A 25,490-nucleotide genomic window follows, 5' to 3' on the forward strand; every position below is an offset into this window, starting at 1 on the left:
CAAGCCTCGATCCTCATATATGTTGAAAATTTGATCGAGATTGATTGGGCGGTTCAAAAGTTATTAGGATTTATTAGTTTTTATTTATTCTTTCCCCTCCCCTCTCCTCCCCTAGGATCTACCGTTAAAGTGAAATTCCAAAAATGTTTCCAGATCCGAACCTCATGTATCTTGAAAATTTGATTGAGATTAGTCGGATAGTTCAAGAGTTATTAAGTTACAAAAATAGTCACTTTCAGTGTTATATAACTTGATTTTTATATATATATCTCGCCCTCCTTCTCCTCCCCTAGATTGCTCCGTCAAATTTAAATCATAAGAACGATCCCAGGCCTAAATCTCATCTATATTGAAAATTTTATCAAGATGGGTCATGTGGTTTAGGAGTTGTTAAGTTTTATTTATTTTTTATATCCCTTCCCCCAGCCTCAGTTCTATCATCAAAGTAGATAGCCTAAAACCAGCCCAGCTTCGAACCTCATCCATGTTACAAATTTGATCGAGATCGGTCGGGCGGTTCAGGAGATTTAGTCACAAACATAGTGATTTTCAACTAATATATATATATATATATATATATATATATATATATATATATATATATATATATATATATATATATATATATATATTAATGAAATATTTATTTATGAAATATAGACAAAATCTCTTGAGTTGTTTTTGAGGAGGAAATTGTCTGAAAAACTCACCACCAAGAATAAAATACGCCTAGGATAAATGAGTTATGTCATATTGTTAGTGTGTTAATAAATTATTTATGAAATATGTACCAAATTACTTGTTATTTTTGAGAAAATATTCAGAGCGAAACCACTACCCCTTGTAGATTTGTTCAGAACAAGTGAGTTATATTTTGTCAGATTATTAATGCAAAATAATCTGAGTATGTTTCCATAAGATTGTTCAAAAGTACTCACCAACATGAATAAACCACCACTCGTAGAGTTTCCTCTTTAAAAAATTACTTAAATAACAGTATAGAGTTGTTAATGCAATATTGGTATATGAAATATATATATATATATATTTAAAAATATTTAAATTTTATATATAACTAGCATCAATTACCCGCTTCGCTGGGTTAAATTAAGAAAAAAATGGTAATATGTTTCGTTAGTCAGTCACTTTTTATTACTACTAAAGCGCTCCTTGATATTGGTCATTTTCGATTATTTTTATCTATCCCCTCTCCTCCCCATGCTGCGGGCCACGGCATCAGAAGTGTCACTGTTCATCACAGTGACCTCAAAAACGATAGAGTCGACACTAATATCGGTCATTTTCGATCATTTGTAAATGTCTTCCCCCCCTTTAAGTTACATCGTCAAAGTGATATGACAAAAATCATCTCGTGTTCGAACTTCCCCTCCCCCTTCCCCTCCCCTACGATGTACTTTCAAAGTTAAATGATAAAAACAATCCCAAGCCCGAACGTCATCTATGTTGAAAATTTCATCGAGATCGGTTGGGTGGATCAAGACTTATTAAGTTTTATTTATTTTTATAGATTTCTCCCCCTCCCCTTCGTTGCACTGTAAAAGTGAAATGAAGGAAACATCCCAGCCCCGAACCTTACCTATGTTGAAAGTTTGATCGAGATCGGTTCGGTGGTTCAAGAGTTATTAAGTTTTATTTATTTTCATAGATTTCTCCCCTCCCCTCTCCCGCCCCTAAGCTCTACGGTTAAAGTGATATGATGAAAACCTCCTCATATCTGTACCTCATCCATGTTGAAAATTTGGTTAAGATCGGCCGGGTAGTTTAAACGTGATGAAGTCACAAAAACAGTCACTTTTATTTTTACTTTTTTGACATATACAGATGGTGATCAGAAAAATGGAAACACCTGAACGAAATTACAACTTACCAGATTAATATGGTGTCGGGCCACCTTTTGCCTTCAGAACAGCCTTGATGCGACGTGGGATGGAGGCATAGAGGTCGTGAATGGTAGCAAGTGGAATTTTACACAATTTCTCATGCAGGGCATCGGCCAGTTCTGTGACAGAGGATGGAGGTAGAAATTGTCGCAGGAGTCGTGTTTCCAAGACTGACCACAGATGTTCAATTATGTTGAGATCTGGGGATTGGGCGGGCCAGGGGAGGTGTTGAACTTCATCCCGATGTTCCTCAAACCACGCTGCAACAACGCCAGCTGTGTGAATGGGTGCATTATCATCCTGGAAGATGGCGTCATTGTCCCGGAACAACGTCCGGACCATAGGATGCAAGTGGTCTCCTAAAATTGCGACAAAATCGTTGGCAGTGATTCGTCCGCTAAGTGTGACCACAGGACCCAATGAAAACCATGATATTGCGGCCCACAGCATCACCGAGCCGCCGCCATGTTTCACAGTTGGGCGGAGACACTGCAGATCATAAGGTTCTTTGGGCGTTCTCCACACATAAACACGGCTCGTGGTTGGGAATAGAGTGAAGAATGACTCATCCAACCATATCACACGTTTCCAGTCCTCAACGGTCCAAGTTGCATGGTCGCGGCACCATTTGCGGCGTGCGAAAGCGTTATGGTCCCTGATGAGCGGTTTGGCCCGTGCAACACGACCCCGTAAGTTCATGTCATGTAATTCGCGGCGGACTGTGATTGTCGAAACAGGGTGGGGGAGGTGCTGATTGAGTTCCTCCGTCACTTGCTCCGCAGTGGCACGACGGTTCTGCGTGACAATGCGCTTTAATACGCGGCGTGACCTGTCACTCATGATTTTCTTCCGCCCACTGTTCCGCTTCCCCGATGTGGTTTTCCCGTGTGTTGTGTAGGCCGTCATCACCTTCGACACTGTCCCACGCGACACATCTAACACAGTAGCCACTGCCGTCACACTCACTCCACATAACCGCGCACCAACAATTTGCCCTCTTTGAAAATCTGAGAGGTCTCCAATTTTACACTACCTCCGTCTGCTGCAGCCACTGGACACTGCTGTTCCACTGCGCCTGACGTAGTATGGAGACCGACCTAACACACCACCACCAGCGGTACGGCACTGCGGGCGCCACGACACCACTGCCAACCCATACATCTGACGTGTTGCCAACTACAGGTGTTTCCATTTTTCTGATCACCATCTGTATCTCCCCCTTCTCCCTCCCCTTCGTTGCACTGTAAAAGTGAAATGAAGGAAACATCCCATTCCCGAACCTTACCTATGTTGAAAGTTTGATCGAGATTGGTCGGGTGGTTCAAGAGTTATTAAGTTTTATTCATTTTGCCATATTTCCCCTCCTCCTCTCCCCCTCCCCTAAGATCTACTCTCAAAATGAAATGATAAAAAACTTCCCAGGTTTGAACTTCATATATGTTGAAAAATTTGATTGAGATCGATCGGGTGGCTCAAAAGTAATTAATTCACGAACATAGTCACTTTAATTTTTGTATTTATTGATTTTTGTATATCTCTCCCTTCACCCCCTCCCCTAAGTTGCTCCGTCAAAGTGAAATAATAAAAATCATCCCAGTTCCGAACCTCATCTACATTGGAAATTTGATCAAGATCGGTTGAGTGGTTCAAGTTATTAAGTTTTATTTATTTTTCTACGTCCTCCGCCTCCCCCTCCCCTAAGTTGTACCGTCAAAGTAAATATCTAAAAACGCTCCCAGGCCAGAACTGCATCTACGTTGATAATTTGATCGAGATCGGTCGGTCGGTTCAAGAGATTAAGTCACAAACATAGTCACTTTCAATTTTATAATATAGAAGGTTATTAAATACTGTATATATATATATATATATATATATATATATATATATATATATATATATATATATATATATATATATATATATATACATATATATATATATATATATATATATATATATATATATATATATATATATATATATAAATCGTTAGAGCCGTTTTCGAGTAAATAAGCCCTTTTTGGATGTTTACCCTTCAGCAAACTTCCCTTATTTTTCAGTTGAGTTGATTTTGAGTTTAACGTCTCGTTCAGCAGCGAGGTTATATGAGACGTGAACCTACTGATTATCGTGGAATCCGAACCACATGAGCTCCCACTGGGAATCGAACCCGGATCTCCCACGCCAAATGCGCGTACGCCAACTTCTTAGCTGCGAAGGAGCTCTTACCCCCTATTTTTGAGTAGGAAGAAAATCAGATCACTTCCGTCTTCCCCCCAAGCATCGGATGCCCATTGTTGTCAAGGCTTACCTTCTGCTAACTTTAGACCCTCCTTAAAATCAGGGTATAATGAAAAATCTATTGAGAGCATATCTGAGAATTACCCTGTGGAGGATACCCTGCATACCTATTGAAAATTTACGAAATATGTATTTTTGGATTGTGTGTGCATGGCTTCCTTTACGCTCATAAAGACCATCATCCACAGTTTCTTGAATTCGAAATAGAGCCTGTTGAAATTTGGCTTTTTCGCGATTTTGGACAGCCCTAGCTATGAAACTATGGACTTTTCGACATAGGTCCATATGAACTTTTTGTCTTATTTTGATGTGAGGAATCACCTCTTACAGTTTGTCGGTATAGTTCATTAACACCCTGTATACCTTCTTTGGAATAAGAAGACTTAAAGCTTCTGTAGTATTTTGCTATTACATACTTTAAGAAAAGTACATGGAAGGTTGTGTTACTACTAGAAATTAACATTGAGCGTTGACCCAGTAAGTGAAACTTCTTATTTTTTTTCCCGTGTGCGAAGGTTTTCTCGGGGATCTTTCGTTTTCTCCCACTTTCTTCATTCCACCATTTTATTCATTTTCATTACCATCGTCTTCTTTAGCTTACGCGGCTTAACCCCCCAGGGTTTCATTTTCTATTTCTTTTTATATCTTTTCTTTGTTACGGATAATCATTTAACGGTATTTGGACATAGCTGTTGCTTGTCCATATCATCACAACATAACACTGATGACATTCAGTGGCACAAAAGGAAACAAATTAAAAATATTATATTTGTAAACATAAAGCGGGTAATAAAGTTGACATGAGTGCCAATTGCTGGCCCTAACAAGAAATCCTAGTAGTTGATACTCTTCATGCATGCGCTTTTATATTCAGCTTGAAATTTAGGTACACATGTTTAAAAAGATAGGCTGCAATTTTACTGGAACTTCATTTGATATTTCATTGTAATGCACAAAATATTTACCGGATAGAAGAACAACTTTAAGAGTGACTACTATTCAATATCAAGATAACCAGAAAACCACTTGTCTAATAAAGTTGAGTAACTTAAGGCATTCTTAAATAGCAATTACAGTTAAAAGATGCCATAGCAGCGCAATGAAATGCTATTCAGTTTCACTTCAGGAGTAAAGCTTTTCTCTTTCTGATGTGACATTTCTTTTCTTTTATTGGTGGTTTCAAACTTAGGGAAGGAAACGCTGCTCTTTTACAACTTAGAAGATCCATCTTCATTTTCGCCTTCTTGAACAATTTCCATGCCGTAAGCGTCGGTGGACCACCGATGGGCAACTAGCGATATCTTACCAAAAATTGGCGGCCCCCAGCGACGACCCGCGTGGCCCCTCTTCCGTTTTGAAAATTATATCACCAGCGGCAGAGACGCGACAAAGTGTTGGCAGATTTTTAAAATCTAAACTGGCCCGATTGTTTCTGAAACGGTTTCGCAGAGTGCAAAAATTTTAAAACTAAAAATTTTTCGAATAAAAATTTTGAAACTAAATTTTTCAAAACAAAATTTTTGAAACTGAATTTTGAAAAAAAATTTCGGACTGAAAAAAATTGAAATAAAAATCTAAAAAAAAATCGAACTAAATTTTCAAACCAAATTTTTTCGAACTAAACCAGTATTTCTTAAAAAAAGTTTCGAACTAAAGATTTAAATCAAATCTAAAAATTTTCAAATCATACTTTTTCTCGAACTAAACCTTTAAAGTTTTAGAACAAAATTAAAAACCAAATTTTGGAAACTAAAAGTTTTAAATCAAAATTCTTCAATCATTTTTTTTTCGAACGAAATATTTTCAAACTAATCATTTAAACCACATCTTGGAAAAATATAACTTTTAAATTTACATTTTCCACCTCAAGTTCTCAAACCAAATTTTCAAGATTAACATTATTTGAAAACAAATGTTCAGGAGAATAGGGTTTCAAGAAATAATAAAGTATTAAAGTATATTTTTTCAACTTGTTGTATTTTAACGAAAGTTATGTGCTTTTCTCATACAATTTTATTAACACAATAAGTACGGAATCTAGTTAATGAATACTTGGACGTGTCATCCTGGAATCTTGTAGACGTATCCTGTAATGGAAAAGAAGAAGCAATAGGTTACTTTACGAATTTGTTTTCCTGAAACAATTAAAATGAGTAAATATTGATAAGAGAGAATAAAACTTAGTCGTTAAAGATGAATGTGTAGCACTCTGTTTAATTCCCTCTTCTTCCTTTGGGTGCGAAATGACTGCATTTTGTCTTCTGCTGATTGTAGTGCTGCAGTCAGGGGCGGATCCAAGGGGGCGAGCCCCCCCCTCAGAAGAGGAAAACTTTCTTATTTTATATATATAAATAAAACTCATTCCGAAGTTTGGTGCCCTTAAAAGTAGCAGTATGACAACCCACCGCCCCCTCAGAAGTCGGTCCTGGATCCGCCCCTGGTTGCTGTTCTATGAACTCCTCTGGGTACGAGATGACTGCATTTTTCTTCCGCTGATGGTATTGCTGCTTTATGATAACGAAAAGAGGAAAGGAAAAGGCTATGTTACAATTGCCTCATTGGGTATTTACAGTTTTTCTTCATCTTATTCTTTTTGTTCCAGATTCCGTGTTTTAAGGTACCCGTAAGGAACCGTATCATATGAATTGAGTTTGTGTACAGGATGCTGTAAATGTTTCTTCTTTGCGAGTGACGACGGTATGATCTTTAGTCCTGCAAATTTTATGTGGGATGGTAATGATGACTTGTCTACGGCATTGGTTCGAAACCATTTCTTTTAAGGTGTTGAAATTTAAATGTTGTTCTGCATCGTAGTTGAAGGTAAATCCTCTAATCTCTCATATGTAGCTGGTGACGTTGGTGTCAGGATTATATATTTCTAAAGTGTAGTTTTTCGGCCCGCCACTAACAAATGTCTTGATGTAGGCTCGTTGTCCGTAAGATACTATCTCATCTGATAAACATCCCAAATACGTGGAAGGTTCCATGGTTGGCTCTCCCGGCTTTTTTGTAAATATCACAGAATCAGTGTCGAAAAATAAAACACGTTCCTGCAATATTTCCAAGTACTTGTACAGCTCCAGACGTGGCTGACATGCTGTAAACGCCCCCTAAAACGACATTGGTGTTTCGATTTTGAACAGAAACATTTCCATTCAACTTCAAGAACACATACAACATGATATCATTGATGGGTACAATTTGATGGAGTTCAATGTCGGGTGAAGTTAGTTTTCCATAAAATTCTTCAGGCCGTTTAAAAATAGTGGTCTGACTAAAGTTTGTACGTTGGGATAGCATGCCCCATAAAGAATTAAGACAAAGCTTAGATAAACTTCTTCATGCAGGATTATTTTAATTTTGGTCGGATCCAAAGAATTGCCTTCACGCTCCAGGATGGTTTGTATAAATTTAGTTTTCTCTTCTTCGGTGACACATTAACTTGGCCATCCAGAAGCTTCCATTTTCGATTTGAGAAACGTGCTGATGTATTCCGTGAACAAACCACCTGCTTTCGTGATGGGGTCATATTGTTCAATGTCATAATTCCAAATTTCAAAGATTTTCACCGGTTGATATCCTAATTCTATTGCCTTTTGTATTTCGTACGACACCCATGTTCAGTGAGGCATCGCTCCTGATCGTTGTGCGTACACGTTTCTGTAGGGTCTGGGTTCATTTCTTCGGCACAAGCAGCACACACTGGAAACAGTAATTTCTTATTACATCGATATTGGAGGAGACCATGATAAAGGTGGCGACTTGACAATATCGTCATTTTGATCAGACCATTGACTTTATTTATTGGTCGTATATTTTCATCTCCCTGTAGATAAATTCTAGGGTGTCCTACAGGGTATTTGGCGTACTTATTCGAAACAATATCGAAATATTTTATTTTTTCTTCTGATTTTTCGTAGACTTGATGATACAATTTCACACAATTGGTTCTACCTCCAAAAAAACTATCTCTTGGATTTAAGGGGCTGCGATTCATGTACGGGTGATTCTTGAGATAAGTCACCATTCCTGGATTTTGTTTCAAGAACTGTTTGAATTCGCACGCCCACATTTCATGTACAATGTATCCCAATTCACGCAGTCTTGCATTTTTTCGTTGCGTCCGTTCATAACGGAATTCCATGGTGTCTTCTGGATTGCCGTAAATGGGTTGATTACGGCCTGTAGTTACACACACTTTGCAACCATGATCAAAACATCCGGCATGCTCATAGACGTGCTCCTCTAACGTCTCGGGATCTTGGTAGTAACCATCAACACGGAATCCCGCAATAAACACTTCTTTTGTCGAGCCGCATGTAAGATTTGTTTTCCTTCGACTTTTTTAATGTGAGCCAGCCATTGAATTGCAGCGATCGATTGTGTACTTCTTCATCGATAACCATGCGCCGGTAGAATTCCAATGGTATTGTGCTTGGGAAAATTTCGACGGAATACTAATTTGGAAGCAGTTGCAATCGTTATCGTCTCCAAGAAGGGGTTCACTTTGGTTTCTGCTTCAAATGACGTCATAAACGAAGTACATGCTTGTCGCAGTACATTAACATCTTGAATGCAACAGTTGATAATTTCCTTCTGGAAATGGAACGTATCATTACGATGGTCGTTGTACCACTGCATGAACTTGTCTTCAACGGGCATTTCATTTGCACCATAATACTTCATTTCAGGAAGTGGTCCAATAAACGATTGATTTTCCTTGGTGTTGAAGAAATGCGGGAAGTAGCCTTTGGTTGCGGGTAAATTGAACGCTTTCGACAGTTGGCTTAATGCCATAGGCAGAAAATTCAAAGAGTCAATGAATGTTAGATTATTTAATGTTAAACTCAGTATCTTGGTTCCATTTAATATAACTTCAGGTCTCCATTGACATTGTTCTACCATAGTCTTTAGAATAAGATATCCATCGTAACCCTTCGAATTGTGTGCGAGGCAGAAAATCCTATTTATATTGGGACGACGTTCTCGTAAATACTGAAGAAAATCATAAATTGGATCGTCTCCTTGAAAAATATGCTGGCGCTGACCATACGTACTGCAAGACTGTTGGATATTATCATTTTCAACGCATGCATAACATATTTGTTGTGCAACCAATAAATTCGGAACGTGTACAAACATGTTATCACCAATGTTCTTGTCCTGCATGGATTATATATCGTAAAAAATCAATAAGGCTTTCTTTGTATGCATAAGTGAAGGAACACCAGGTTTGAAGCATTGTCGGTCAGGAAGTATGAAACATTGATGCGATCCTGGAGCGATCTTCATACATACATTACAAAAGATCTCATTGCAGTCATGAATGCGTTGTCCAGTATACACAAAAGAATATACTCTGTAACATCTATTCTAAGGCCATCGTAACTTGAGCTCTGACAGATCTAACATCGTGTATGTTGACGATAGTGTTGCGAACTGTCATAGCAAGAAGAATCAAAACGACCACTTGACAGAACGATGAAGGAATCGAATTACTTTATCGCTCATTGAATCAGATTATAAAATAATCGTACTTCATTTTAGTCCTCAACATTCCAGCACAACGTAGCTCCACTAGGCCTAACGTTATTGCCACAATAATAATTATTTTCTTTTTCCACTTATTGACATAACTCTGTCCTTTTGACAAGTTTGCAACGTAAATAGAAGTGGGGTTACATGGAACAACAGCTGTTTCACCTCCCTGTCGCCGCAGGGAGTAGGTTTTCGTGGAATTGAAAGCGAAGAGGGTAGCGAGTCTGTACGGCTCTTCTAAAGTTCAAGGGCAATGAACCGTGATTTGGCTGAAATTAGTAGAATTTCTAATGGCCTTTGTAGGAAATTTGTTGACATCGAAAAAATGTATAGTCTATATATTACAGAGACCGTTATAATGATTTTTTTTAATAAGGACTGATTTAGAAACAGAGTAGTTGGAAAGTAACGAACATGATCCAGCTATGTTTGTCTTTTCGTAGAAGACATTTTTTTCATCAATATGTGAAGGGGAGGATAGGTTGAGACCCCACAGAAATACATTTGGAAACACTAGGTTGTTTCCATGGTAACAGAACAGTGTTGTCGCATTTATACCTACTCTTACTTGTGAAAGTTTTTTGTGTTGTCAGGTTGTTTTGATTTTTGTGCTATCATCTCAGTGCATTGGTGTGAATATTGTGGTGTAATCGTTGTTATTTTCATTCATCAGTGGAACATTCACATAGACCTAAAATATAAATTTAGTATGTGTATGTATGTGTATGTTTATGAACACAGTGCCTGAAGTGCGGAGAGGGGGTGACCTTGAAAAGTCAGGCACGGGAATTTCTGTTTAATCTTAGAGAATATTTGCAAAATGAACGTAACGACAGTCCTTTATTGCCATTGAATAAAGTGATTGAAAGAGTAGATTCAGCTTTATACATTAACCCTACAACTGTGAAAAGAATGACAAAAGAGGAGTGCCCGAAAGACCTCGCTGAACCGACGGAAACTTTATCCACCCTTGGAAAAAAGTGTAGGATTTCTACAGTAAACGAAATTAAATTGCCTACAATTGAAAGCCATTCTCTAACGTAAGTAGTTTTCATTTTTTTTTTAAAAAAAAAGATATAACATTATGGGTCTTACGCAGAGTCGTTCTGACTCGTGTTTAGTGTCATACTAAAGAGTTGAGTTGATTTTGAATTTAATGTCTCTTACAGCACCAAGGCTATATGAGACGTGGACCTACTGATTAACGTGGAATCACATAAACTCCCGTCAGGAATCGAACCAGGGTCTCCCATGTCAAAGGCGTACGCTAACCGCTTAGCCACCAAGAAGCTCGCTGTCATACTGAAGAGTTCGACTAACATATGTTTCCATGCAGTAGTCAGACATTTAGTATGACGCTAATCATACGTCAAAACGATTCTGCATAAGGCCCTATCTGTTTAGAAGTAACAGTTGTTTTCTTTACGATTTTGTAAACTATCTTAACGCAAACTAATTTGTTTGTTTCTTTTGACTAATACTTTCGTCAGGCATAATGTTAAATATTTTTGTTGTAATACATAGGTGATTCTTTTCCCACAAAATGTGCTCCTTGTTATATTGCATTGTTACGGAAGATAAACGTGGCAACCGCGCTTGATCGCACGTGAGAGCTGTCAGAGCTCTTCTTAGCGCGGCCTTACTCTAGTATATTGCTTCATCATTTTACATACAGGTTCCCCTTGATGATATGGAGCATTCCGATGATTATTAAAACTTTCTTCGCCGTAAAATTGACGATTGCAATCGTTGCACAATATCGGCGTTTGGTTCTTGTCACATACAGATCTTTGTAAACATTTCGAATATGTTGCAGGACGATTTTTTACATGTCTGTTACGTCCACTGTATTTTTATGGCATGCTTCACAGTAGAACTTGGTGGCGAAACAAGCCGTCAAAGATTGGATAAAATCAAAATGACCAGCCAAACAAATTAAATTTATGGGAGTGATTTTCAACGTTGGGCCCCTCGTACATGATGTCACGGCCTGAGAAACTAGTATACACTGTAATTTATATTCTTTAAGATAAGACTGGAATTGTCGAATTTCATTTACACTGGCACCACGGTCCAAATTCACTCCTGCATTTGTACATAAAGCATCCACTTCTTGGTCCACAACACATTTAGATTGATGTTGATACTGTGTATATCGTTTCATATTTACATTCTTGTATTTCTTCAGACCAATAGCCACTACAAGAGCGTACACCAGACACCTTGAATCTTGATTTTTATGCGTACAATCCCCTTTTTGCTTCGTAGCAATTCTTCATTATTTAGTACACCACCGCCGCAGACCACCATAGCCACTTGGAATATCCACACGATGAAAATAAACGGCGAATGGTTCGTGAAGGAGAAACGAATTGTTGCTTTGCAAGACTCTTTCGAACGAGGCCCACATCGTCTGCACTGTCAGGTTTCGAGGCTGGTGATAGCTTACCCAAAATCGCTTATTGGTGTTTGTGGAGATATTACCGATAAACCTACCATCGCATCATCGTCGACATTAGCTAATAGGTAACCAAGCATTGCTTGAAAACTGTTGTGTACCTATTGGATAATATCGGTTCCTGCAGGTGGTGCGATAAATTGGATTTCCATCATTCTGCTCTCAATTTTAAATCGTCTATAATGATGAGTGACTTCATTGAGAACGATGAAACCCGATTCGGCCATGGTAGAACGGGAAAAACAAACAGGTACAATTGCGATAAAAATATGTAAGGGCGAAAAGGAATTGAGCAGCGTTAATTGAATCTTTTTTCTACAAAAGAAAGAAAGACAAATCTTAATCAACTGGTAAACAGGAAATCTTAACGTTTACGTTAAATTCTTAACTAAGCAATTCATGTGAAGGTCCTGAGTTTGATTCCCGGTGGGTGTTCAGTGTCCCATTATTAAAGTACACGTACTAGATATCAAAGTTTTTTTCGGATACCATGTCTTAAATAATTATGATACTGAAACGAGTGTTTTATTGCTGTCATACTGGAAATCAAACTCGAAACCAAGTAATATACATGATATCAGCATGTAACTGACCTACGATTCTGTAGTGATAAAAAGAATGCATGAAATGAATGAATCTTTTAACTGCTGTTGGATGCGAAAGAGTAAGCGTAAGCATTTTTTTCAACTTTAAAATGATGCGTTTGCAAGTTTAAGAGAACCATCAAACATTAACGTTACACATATGTAATTGTAAAAAAACTAAATCTGTATAGTGTAAAACTTTTAAACCAAATATTCATGCACTCTTTTCCCTCATAGTTAAGTGGTTAGCGTACGTGCTTCTAACGTGGGAGACCATGGTTCAATCCTAGGTGGATTTGCTTTCCACGTTAAACTGTAGGTTCACGTCTCGTTGTTAAAAGGGGACGCTGTCGAGCTTTTTATGATATTTAATAATATTATTCCCATGCGTAGTTTTCGAAACTTTGTACATTCCTCCCCCAATTTATCATGCATTCTTTTCAAAACTATGCTAAGTGGTTAGCGTACACATCTCTGGCCCTGGTTCAATACAGGGTGGTTGCTCGAATATCACGATAAGCTGAAGGGACGCTAAACTAAAATCAAATAAAACAACGGTTTCAAAGGGAATCGAACAATATTATTCTCAGACGTAGTTTTCAAAATTGGTGTACATTTCCCCTCTCAATTTCTCATGCATTCTTTTCAAAACCAAGCTAAGTGGTTAGCGTACACACCGCTGACATGAAAATGATAATTTTAAAGGGCATGATCCGTTGGTGCGTTAGGTCTCTAATTCTGTCCCCCAGTTAATGATGAACAATATCGTGCCCCTGTTTCCTCCCACTCCCTAATTAATCCACGATCATTTATTTGTTCTCCCATAGTCAAAAGGGAACGATATTTCATGCTAAAAAAGTAAAATTGATAACAGTGTGTTAGTGATAACAATGTCATCCTCATGCGTAGTTTACGAATCTCATCACCCCATTGATATTGAATAACACGGTTTTCGAAACTTGTTTGAGGATAAAATCTCAATGAACTTAATTCAGATTCAATGAACGAAAACTTGCCGAAGTAAAGTTTGAAATAAAGACACTGTTATAAAAATTACACCTTCTTCACTTGAGGGTGGTGTAGAATTTGAAAAATGAAATTTCGACTTTTATTTAGGTCGCTATGAAAACGACGTCACCATCAACCAATCAGAAACGAGGAAATTCATAAATGACATCATAACGAACCAATCAAAACACTGCTTTCAATATTGAGATCGTCATGAATCACGAACCAAAACGATGTGTAGAGGAAAAGGTTTAAATATGGTCTACCACTTTTATTTTCGTTCTTATTTTCAAACAATTTATATAACTGAAAGTTTCAATGTTCAATAATATATTCCAAAGATTACTCTTTACTACAAATATTATAAAGTAAATAAAAAGTACATATTTCTTTGCAAAAAACTAATTTTTTTAGGAGCTCCAAAATGTAAGTTTTTAAAAACTGGTCTAAATATGAGTCCAAGTTTTTAAAATCGAAAATAAATACATAGACCTTAGAAGAATACAAATCAAACAGAAAGATTAATCCAAATGCAAATGAACGTCCTACTTGCAAAAATCACATATGTATATATCAGCATCTGCACCCCCATATTCAGTGTGTGCCCACATCAAACACATTTGGCACATAACTCACAATTCGTTAGGACGGTCCTCTGAAAATTTCGTATCACAAAACATATAGTTTTCATCGTTCTTTTCTGGAATTCTCTGTCCTATCGGGAGTTCAATATCACTTTCCTCGCTGTCAATTAGTTTAACACCAAAACAATCTTCATCTTCTGAATCACTACACTCCTGGTTTTTATCTTTCTTCTTTCCCACTTCTGAATTTTTTTCTACTCTTCTCCGTTTACATCCATTTTCCCCCTCTGCTTTCCTGGAACAACCTTGTTTTCTTAGATTTTCACTGCCCTCTTCTATGGTTTCCTTAGAGTTTTCAAAATCCAAATGCCTTTTTTCCTGTTTTCCTTTCGTTGTTGACTTTGCTATCGAGGCGGACAAAGCACATTTGTATGGATAACCTGTTATGCAGGAAGTTCCTGCAGCATTCGGACCTCGGTTAGTAACCTTCTTCTTAATTGCAGGAAGTGGTGAAATGTCGAAAGGTGTCACAACACCTAAGGACGACGTCCAAGAGCATGTTTTGTCACTTACGGTGCGAAGTGACACAGAAGATAGCTGTGTCTTCGCTCCAAAGGTAGGTTTCTTCAATCCAGAGAAATAATCCGAAGATGATGGTTCAACTTACTGGTTACTTAGCCCAGGTAATTCTGTAGATCCTATTCCAGTTGGGATTTCTGCAATTGCCTCAGTTTGTGGCATTCCTTGACATTCTTTGGCTGCAATGAAGTCAACGTCTGTGAAGATATTTTTGTTTAGAGGATAAATCCCAGTTATCTTGAAGCCATTCACTGCTATCTCGCCTGATTGTACCTTCAAATACGCTCTACCAAAAGGTTCCATCATGCCATACGGAGTGATTGGCCTTTGATGCTAACGGATCCACATTCTAAGCTCCTCACTATAGTAGGCCTTCAGAGGTCCCATGAAAGTTTTGTCCAGGGGTTGAAGCTTATGACTGGAGTGAGGAGGTAGCGAAATTATGGTCACGTGATTATCTCTTGCTATATCAATCACGCCCCATGTTCCGAGCATGGCTGTAATGTCCATCCAAAATAAATAGAACTGGTGACCTTGCTATTAGGACAATCTTCTGTACAAAATGGAGGAGCCATTTTGTGAAGATATTGGCGTGAACCCATCTAGATGGAGAAGTAAAAGTAATAGATCCTGGAGGACATCCTCGCATTAGCTGTTCAGACATATTGTTTCTTGGAAATATCACAGCTGGTGGCACGAAATATCCGCTGGCACTCATTCATGCAATAATTGTCACTGTAGATCCCCTTTCCGCGGACGTCAAAGCGGCAATTCGTCTTTTTCCTTTTCTTGCTAAGACGTACGGAATTTTACTTTGCACAATGGTGAGTCCCGTTTCATCTACGTTGAATATCCTGTCAGGTGGTAATTGTTCCTCTCAAACGCTTCTTCAAGGAGTTGGAAAAATCTTCCGACACTTTCTTTGTTGAACCCTAGTGCACGAGAAAATGTACCGCACGGCTTGCGTAAGGATAATACATCCTTATGACGTTGGAGAAAGAGGTCTGCCCAAGTTCTTCCCGCTTCAGTGGTTACAAATGGGTGTGGTAAGTTATTCTTTACAGCCAACTGATAGGCCATTCTTTTTAAATCAGCAATTGTGAAACCAAAAAGTCTTTTCTCAGTAAAAAGTAAGAAACTAGCATCTTCTCAAGTTCGTCTCCCAGAAAGTTTCTGCTGCTAGCAAAGGTGATCTTGAATCTTGCTTAGAAAGCCTCTGAAGCGTTGTTCGAGGAACATTGAATATCATTGATGCTTTCTTGGTTCCCATTCTCTTAGCTCTAACTTCTGTTATTGCTTTCTCCATATCATCTTTGTTCCAGTTCTTGCGTCTTCCTGATGCTTGATAGTTTGGTTTCGATCGTGGCATCCTGAAAATGTACATAAACTTATATTAGCTCCCAGTACCAGACATGGAAACATGTTGTTTAAAAATGGACTACTAGCCCTTATTTAGACCAGCCATTGTAGCCCATATTTAAAGAATGACGCCAATTTGTTTTGAAATGTTTTGATGGTGTATCCTTATAAATACTTACGATTTAAACATGCAAATTATAAACGATATATAGTAGGAATACAGTTCATATCAGGCAATTGGTTTAAAGCATGTATGGAAACAAGAAACGTAAAGAATATACATACCTACAAAACTTTTAGCACGACGAAATTGTCTTCTGCGCGCTGAACAGCTAACAAACACAAGTACACATGCTCCGATCTCGCCGCCAACTGGTGCCTCGCAATGATGCCAACCTGACGATATGAAATCACATGTCGAGTGGCAAAAAATTCCATTTTATGTGCGAATTTCCCACGTTATACTAATTAAACGTATGCTATAATATTAAAAAATTAAATTTCTCTGTGTTAATCACTTTTTACAATGTCGAAATGAATAAGCCGTAAATTTCGATCTTCTCGAAAAAACCCATATAAGCTGCTTATTATCTCTATCCGAGAAAATAAGGTCAAAAACTCCCACGATATGGGATTTTACCCACAGGTTGGCAGCACTGGCTGCCTCGTCTTTTGTGTATACAAATAACGAGCTCTTACAGTTTCCACCTGAGTGCCGCACTGTGGAGAGCAGATATTGCTGGTAGCCCATTTTTAAACCCTAGCCCATATTTAAACCTTTTCCTCTAACAATCGGTCGTGACGTCATTCACGTTTCTCAATAGTTATGAAATCCTTATTACATCATCTAGTATCGCAATTCTGATCATAACATCAGCCTGAATGTTTTCTGCCCGGATCATGTCACTACCTTTCGTAAATTGTGATATCAAAACAATGCATTATTTCAATTACCACATATTCAATAAGAGCTTGCTTTGCTTTTCATGAATCATGCTGACACGTTCGTAGTAAAACAAAAGTAATACGACACAGCATCCGCTGACGTTTTCATTTCAATCATATATGATTTTATGTCAACATACAAAGAAGTCTTTCAGCATTTTATTTTAATTCACGAACGGAAACGTTACACTTGTTAGATTTACTTTCTTTTACACATCTTAAAGTATAAGTGTATCCTTTCAGGGACCATGGTTCGAAACCCACCAAGCACGATTAAAACCGAACTCATTCATAGCTAAGCGGTTAGCGTACGTGTCTTTGGTTTAAAAGACCCGAGTTCGATTCCTGGAGGAAAAATTGTTAGCATTTTTCTTTTTAGTTTTTCAAAACGGTTTTAATTTACAAAATTTGATTTTAAATTTTTAATTCGAAAATCTTGAGTTTTTGAAACTTTAACTTCGAGGAAAGTTTGATTAAATAATTTTAGATATCCAAAATTAGATTTATAATTTGTAGTTCGAAAATTTATGATTCGAGAAAAAGTTTGTTAGGATTTTTATTTTTATTTTTCCAAAAATTTGGTTTAAAATTTTTCGTTTGAAAAACGTATTTCGAAAAGTTTTGCGTGAAATTTTTAAGTTTGAAGTTATATATGAAAGTTTTAGTTCGAAAAAATAGTTTTGAAATTTTAATTTTTTTGTTCGAAAAATTTTGAAGTTTTTAGTTTCAAATTTTTTAATTCGAAAAATTTTTTCAAATTTAGTTCGATTTTTTTAAAATTGTTTGTTTCAAATTTTTGGGTTTCATTTTTTTTCGTTCGAAAATTTTGGTTTGAAAATTTAGTTTGAAAAAATTTTGTTTTGAAATATTTTAGTTTCAAATTTATTTGGTTCGAAAAATTTTGTTTAATTTTTTTTTGTTCGAAAAATTTTTAGTTTTGAAACTTCTTACACTCTGCAGAACCATTTCGTAAAGAATCGGAGCAGTTTAGATTTTAAAAATCTGGCAACACTGTTTCCATCAACGAAGTGCTTTATGAACAACAAAACGCTGAGCGTTTACGAAATCGCTCAAACTCACAACAATGTTTTGTAAGAGTTCTACTACAAGCGACAAGGATATCCCCTCTTTCACCATTGTTAGAGAATAAATGTATCCTTTCAGAGACATACTAATTTAAGGACAAGATTCTGTACTCATTCTCCACACGTGAACATATAAGGTGGGGCTCCTTCTTCATCAAGGTAAGAAAGATGTTAACAATCTTACCAATAACAGGAAACAATAATCTTTAATGTGAATTCAGTACATCATCTTGGTACCAAAAAGGGTAACCATGAAAGGGAACGAAATTCTACATCACGGTTAAGAGTGAATCATCTGACCTCATGACGTCATACCATGTGACCTGAGAATTTGAATTTCCAGTGACTTCTATCAGCCAATCAGAATCCATGTACCAAAGTACTCGTAGGATACCCGTAAAAGGGTACGAATTTCAAAAATCCCAGGGCCTAAGATCGTGTCACCTCTATCAGCCAATCAGCATCGAGATACCAAAGCACTCATCTTACCCGTAAAAGGGAACAAATTTCAAAATCCCTGTCATAAAAGAGAGTGAGGGATTCCCCGCAGGGTGACTCATGACGTCACACCACGTGACCGGGGGCGTGACTAAATTTGAATTTCCCGCGTGGGCGGGGCCTAAAATCACGTGACCTCTATCAGCCAATCAGAATCGAGAAAAATTTTGCTGACTCGGCTGCATATACGGGGACCAGTACTACTCAAGGTTACAATATAAATTTTTAGTTAAAAATTTGGGACATCTTACTCTCCTTCCACCGAGGGTGCAAACAACTCGTGCAAAGCATGAATCCTCTAGTTTTTATCGCGACCAGCCTAAGGAATGAGAAACGCATTCTAACAATTCAATTGATATCATTGTATTAAGTACTATCTATTTTGATTAAGCTTTGTCACATTTGCACCACATTGATTGGACCGATCTGAAAGAGACCGTATTTGTCTTCCTTAATGAATAATTGCTGAAAATAAAAATAATAACCTTTATTTTTTGGGAGGAGTCTCTCCCCGTAGATCCGTCACTTGGAATAATAGGGAAAAGAAACCACGTATGTGGTACTCTTCATCTCTGGTGACGAACTTGCGCTCCAAAATCCGTTAACTCACGGTCAATGGTGTCTTTAAAAGTTCAAATCCATTCGGAAATAGCCTACGTTTATTTGAATGAAGAAAGTGCCAGTTATATACCGCCTTGTGAATGTTTGTTAACCAGTTTTGATTAACATATTTTGTGGGTTTTGATAACTAGTTTTATGACATGACTGTCATTTTTCTATCCCCAAATTATTTAACTTATCAAATACAGCAATATTACCCATAAAATGTAAAAAATAAATAAGGAAATAAATTTTAAAAAATATTTAAACAAGTTGAGTATCAGTGTGTTATTTTTGGATCAAAAGATCCAATATATTTCCATCAAATATTTTCTTGTAGGCCTTATATCTGGAGAACTACATATAGTGTAGCCAAACCCAAACTATCACTTGACTCAGTATGGCGTGATTATTCCGCAAAAAAATACGAAAACTCGATATAGGGGCCATTCAAAAATTTTGTTGCCCTGATCCAAAAAGTAATTATTGGCCAAGATCGCAATCTTTTGATGTAATTTTTTGGATCATTCCTGAAATTCTTGTTCAAAACTCTATTACTTAAAATGTTGATTATATATCATTATAACGTACTTAATGATGGGAAACAAAAATATTCATTTCTTTTTTAAAATCTACTTTCATTGTCCTCTAACAAGGAGAAGGCACACTTTGGTAAGTGCACTTCAGAGCCATTTTTTGCGAGGTGGTATTGAACATTTGAAGAGTTAATATTACAAACTGAGAGAGTGCAATGGACAAAAATGACGGAGAAAATCCGTCTTAAAGTTTTCTACTCGACGCATGTATCGTACGACGCGCAAACTTGTCAAGTGACGGCGTGGGACAGTGAGAAGAATCAGCGGTTCAAGTGCCAAGGGTCCCGGGTTCTAGTCAAACATTTTTTCTTGTTTTTTGCTTCAACCAATAAAGTAGGGATTTGTAACTATAAGTAAAATATTAATTCACCATATGTTTATAATGAATAAAGCAATAGAAATTTTCAGTCACTTGTAAATTCTTTTGATGTTCCATGTTAACTAGGAACAAAATTTAATCTCTTCCGTAATTATTATTGTTACTGCAGTCGTTGTGTAAAAAATGTTCTTGAAGCTTCGTGTCTACATCTGTTGACAGTGTGAGAATTACAAGGGGAATGAGGAGGAAACCTGCTTTGGTTATAGCAACATCCAGTATTAGCAAAGGGGATTTTCCCCATCAACTCCTTTGTAAATCGCACACTGTCAACAGATGTAGACACGAAGCTTCAAGAACATTTATTCCACAACGACTGTCGTCAAGAGCACCGATCATGGGGGGCCGTACTCCCAAGCTCATGTGGGACCCATGTATTTTTATGAATGTGTATTTTTTATTGTTACATGTATTGTTGTATGTATTTTTTATGAATGTCCCCCCCCCCAATTAACAGAGAAATCGGCGCCGTTGACTATCGTAACCATAATACAACTCGTGATATCAGCATATTAACGGAATAGATTAAATTTTCTTGCTAGTTAACATGGAACATAGAAAGATTTTACAAGTGATTTTAAAATTCCTATTTTTTTTATTATAAACATATGGTGAATTAATATTTTACTTATAGTTACAAATGCCTACTTTATTGGCTGAAGCAAAGAAACAAAAACAAATTTTAACTCGAACGAGAATCGAAATCGGGACCCTTTGACACTTGAATCGCTGATTCTTCTCACTGTGCCACGCCGTCACTTGATAAGTTTGAGCGTCGTACGATATATGCGTCGAGTTGAAAACTTTAAGACGGTTTTTCTCCGTGATTTTTGGCCACTGCGCTCTCCCAGTTTGTAATATTAATTCTTTAAATTTGCGCTGCCACCTCGCAAAAAATGGCCCTGAAGTTCACTTACCAAATTGTGCCTTCTCCTTGTAAGATATACTGGAATGGATTTAGTATATTTTGGCCTCAGTTGATGATGGCTACGGAAATCAAATCACAAAATACTATTCACGTTAAAATTCATTATTGCCATAAGCATCGTTAAATGTACCTGCGAGATGTTTTTCTCATTCATTACGATTGAGATCAATAAAAGGTGTTATCTTGATCCGTTGGCAGGTTGATAGATGAGCTGTTTTCTGATAATCTTATCGTAAATCCCTTTGAAGCCTACATGACATTCCTGACATTATTTTCACTTTTGTTTGACGAATTTTCAAGTTCACAATCGGTATTTTGACGCAAATCGTATTTATCCTACGTAGAAGTAAGACCTATTATTTGATTTCGGTAAGTATCATCCATAAATGTATGTTATACTGTAGTTGTTATCCTCTTGAATATAAGAATTAGTTTGAGTAATTATGGTCGAAAGCTGTCTTAATTTAATATAAGAGCATTTATAACATAATTTGTTATGTGATAGAAAGCTCGCAAATGGGTAAATGGATAATATTATCATCTTCGGTGCAAGAGACCCTGGTTCGATCTCCGATAGGAGTGCATGTATTTTATATCCTTCTGAAAAGTGGCTCTACGCATGGTTGACCTGGCTACTCATAAGCGATGTTAAACAAACAACATTGATTCACTATAGCGCGGAGTTATTACTTTAAAAAATATTGATTCAATCACACAGAAAAGTTAGATCTGTAACACTTAGTGTAATTAATGATTCCAATGGTATGATCAGTTTGTTCGTAGAAAGCAACAAGAATTATTTTAGAAATGATCTACAAAAATGGATCAAACGGACTGTGATCTTGGCCAAGAATTTTAGGAATGATCCAAAAATGCATCAAAGGTTGCGATCTTTGCCAATAATTAGTTTTTGGATCAGGGGCCACAAAATTTTTGAACGGTCTCTAAATCGAGTTTTCTATTTTCTACGGAATAAGCACATCATACTAAGTTAACTGATAGTTTGGTTTGGCTACACTGTATATAGTTCTCCAGATATAACGCCTAAAAGAAAATTTTTGGCGCCCAATAATTAGTTTTCGTATCAGATGCCACCAAATTTTTGAACGGCCTCTAAATCGAGTTTTCGTATATTCTACGGAATAAGCACACCATACTGAGTTAAGTGATAGTTTGGTTTGGCTACACTATATGTAGTTCTCCAAATATAAGGCATTGAGGAAAATTTTTGATTGAAACATATTGGATCTTTTGATCCAAAAATTGGAATACTGATGGCGTTTTAATTTAGAAAGAAGATCTTGGAAATCAATTTCACCACGAAAAAAAATCAGGAATGCTCTATTTTGATAATATTTTGATGGCATTAAGCCTCGATGAATATCTACAAGATCTACAGTAGAGCTAATTATTTTATTTATTTTTTATATGTTTTGAAAAGCTGATTTTACTGCATGTAGATTATGTGACTAAAGCTATTATAACCTAGATATTAATACAAAGTCTGGTTAAGAAATAGTCATTATAGATTAATATTTTTTTCTTTTTCCTTTTTTCTTCTGTTAAAAATCAAAGAACGATGCTCTTTTTCAGTTGGAATTTTTTGAACATCTGTAGTGGAATTTGTTATTGCTTTGTTAAAGTTTAGCCTTCTTGTCAGCACCGGGGTTAGAATCTACAGTTTAAAGGAGAAGCGAATCATCGTAAATGCGTTCAAGGTCATCAGTAACACCTTCATTTCCTATGATGTGATGTCAGATGTGCGTTGTGTATTTTAGTATACAATCGCAAAATATGCACCCATGTATAGTATACTTTTGTATAATGTTTCAAAATAAAGATAGCGTTATCATATCCTTTATCTTAATATCATCTTTCGGAAATAACATTTTGTTTATCTTACAAATTGACAGGTTATTATATTGTATTCTTGAAGATCTGAAGTGTCATGCAGTTTAGGTTATTTTTATCTGTTTACTGTACAGGTTTTTGAGGACTCGTTTATTATTAGGATTAATGTATCATGCAGAGCAAAATAATGGTAACAAGGTGCATGTATCTATATATATAAAAGAGAACGCACAAAATCCTTTGTCCGCTCATCACGCTAATACGGCTGAACCGATTTCTTTCATTTTTGGGGGGTTGTTAGGATTTGGACCCTAGATGGTTTTTATCATATCACTTTAATTTTCAATTACCAGTGTCTTGAGATAATTGACCAATCAGGTGTAAATACGTACAAAAAATCCTTTGTCCGCTCATCACGCTAATACGGCTGAACCGATTTCTTTCATTTTTGGGGGGTTGTTAGGATGTGGACCCTAGATGGTTTTTATCATATCACTTTAATTTTCAATTACCAGTGTCTTGAGATAATTGACCATTCAGGTGTCCATACGTAGAAATCCTTTGTTATTAGTTCATCATAGGTATAAAAATAAACGTATTTATATGCAACCCGCATGACCCTGTGACTCGGCGGGTTAACATAACTAACAGGCGCTATAAATCACTTGAAAGCGAAAAAGTAAAAATTATCTAAGTAACAAAGTTTATTGCGTTCCGGGGTGACCGCAGCGAAGCGGGGTGAACGCTGCTAGTATACAAATAAAAAAAAAATATTGACTCTATCCCAGAACAATCAACTTATCAGCAAATGCAATGAAATTGCTATTTGAATTATGTTTATTATATAATTATTGTTATTATTATATCTTGTTTCTAACTTAATAATAATAAGACGGCCGTCTTTACCTAGGTAACAAGTGCAGATTATGGGGAGATTTTTCTCTCCAAATAAGTACCTGACCATATGACAGGGATCCAAAATTACTTATATTTTTGTTAAAATATGTTTTTCGCTTCTGTTCCGATTGTGCCACAGTGCTTTTAGAGACAATAGCTGTAACCGAGATAACGATTAGCCTTACTATAACTTTCTGATATTTCCAATATATTTTATATTTCATCTGCCAGGCAGGGTCGGACTGAGAAGCTGTCAGAGGCTCAGATCTAAAATCATTAGGAGGGCACACTTTCTCTAACATAGAGACATTTATTACATATATGTATTCTATGTGGATTAGCTGGTTGGTCAACAGTAATATACCATAAAGTCCTAATACAAAAATATCCCCGCACACGCTCAAAATGCAAGTTTCAAAACCACACAGTTTTATTCCATTACACTCAATAAAACATCTACAGCAAACATAAAGTAAGAACCTTGGAGGTCAAGGCATTGAAATAAGGTTTATTTATGTCCCAGAAAACGGATTCTCCACAGTGAAATATATATATATATATATATATATATATATATATATATATATATATATATATATATATATATATGCTGGGAAGTGAACCACGACACAATCCACTTATCGGTAGCCCTCGAGTGGACTGTGATGTGGTTCACCTTCTAGTTTGCATATTGTGCTGCGGAGAGTCCTTTCCTGAGCATAAATAAATCTTATCGGAAAAGTGATGTACGTCTTAGATCCCTTATATTCTGGGGCCCTCAACTGAACTGTCTGAAAAGTGAATTAAATGCATTTTCAAGCTATCAGCAACCACGAGTAAACTATGTTCATTTCATGACTTGTGAAAATTTATCTTTTTTTTTCTGAAACAGTGATAAATAAAATCTCATGAAAAGGTGATGTAAAAATATGGTAATACCTTTTTGTGACATCTGACAAGCTGTTTTTTTTTTTTTTTTAAGTTTTATACGTAGTTTTTGACAGCTCGAAAATGCAATTACGGTAGTTCACTTTGGTTTCATACAGCTTAATTTCTATTGATGCAATGCCACATTATACATATACATAGCATTCAACTATTATCGCTTTGGTCTGTTTACATGACAAGGAACAAAGATATTCTTACCTTACATTAGGAGTCTTTTCAGTTTTGCACTACCATGATAGTTTGTTTATTATGGCATCATTATTCACTTTACTTAGTATATCCCTTTCACGGTGCATTAACAAAAACGAATCAAGGTTATCTTGGCCGATATTCGCCCTTAGTCTAGATTCACTAATCTTGAGTTTGAAAAACGCTAGCTCACAACTTACTTTTGTAAGAAGGATCGTAAAGAGGAATTGTACACTTTAAAGAGTTTTGTATAAAATGAGGA

General features: G+C 36.6%; 1 protein-coding gene across 1 annotated transcript in view; it reads left to right on the forward strand.

Annotated features, from left to right (window-relative positions):
* The first annotated feature begins 21,637 nt into the window (after positions 1-21,637).
* The window catches only part of LOC145687709 (phospholipid phosphatase-related protein type 5-like), a 112,714-nt gene continuing 108,861 nt past the window's right edge, over positions 21,638-25,490 (forward strand). The window contains exon 1 of the mRNA XM_081761161.1: positions 21,638-21,712. The gene's annotated coding sequence lies outside the window, so the exon portion shown is untranslated. The remainder of the gene's footprint in view (positions 21,713-25,490) is intronic.

The sequence above is a fragment of the Thermobia domestica genome, chromosome 6 (genome assembly GCF_964235325.1).
Source record: "Thermobia domestica chromosome 6, izTheDome1.hap1.1, whole genome shotgun sequence".
NCBI lineage: Eukaryota > Metazoa > Arthropoda > Insecta > Zygentoma > Lepismatidae > Thermobia > Thermobia domestica.